Source organism: Peromyscus leucopus, unplaced genomic scaffold (assembly GCF_004664715.2).
Source record: "Peromyscus leucopus breed LL Stock unplaced genomic scaffold, UCI_PerLeu_2.1 scaffold_510, whole genome shotgun sequence".
NCBI classification, from domain to species: Eukaryota; Metazoa; Chordata; class Mammalia; order Rodentia; family Cricetidae; genus Peromyscus; species Peromyscus leucopus.
Window position 1 is genome coordinate 120,016 of NW_023505410.1, and position 767 is coordinate 120,782.

The following is a 767-nucleotide window of genomic DNA, read 5'->3' on the forward strand; positions in this document are numbered from 1 at the left end:
CTCTGTATTTGAGTGTATCCTTTTGCTGACAACTGAGTTCACATCATAGTTTTCCTTTCTACTCTTCTTTCTTCTAAATTCTCTTTCTATTATCAATGGCATTTGTGCTTGTAAGATATAGTGTTTTCACAGAAATGGAGTATTGCTTAGAGTGATTACAGGATTTAATTAGAGAAATACTCTGTGGCCTGAGATAAGAAAATGGCCAGCAATAAATCATATAAAGTAGAAAACTGATCATAACAAACCATAATCACTAATGCATTTATTTCATTTCAAAAAACAGGAAAAAGACTTCTGTATTTGAACTGATGTCCAATGATTCTCATAGGATTATTGAGAATATCTGTCCCATAATTCTGAGTAAGAGATATGAGTATGCACACGGATGAAGACATATGAAAAGCCTCATTGCTTATTACATAAAGCCAAGTCAAAATAGATTAGCAAACAGCAAATGTTCATTAATTCTCTGTCTTGAATTTGTGGTGAGTACCAATTTCATATATTATGGACATGAATAGAAACTAGTATTATCCCTACAGACAACAATTTGGCAACAACTACATGCATATCTTCTAATGTGTTTCTACACCCACATGAATAATGATGACATCATCAGGCCCATGGAGTTTTATTCTTTAAAGTATATTATGCAATCACCCAAAATAAAAACAATGATTATACAGTTCATAGTGGTCATAGTGAAAATAATCATATACAGAATAACTAACTTTGAGGAGAATATGATCTTAATAAACTCTACA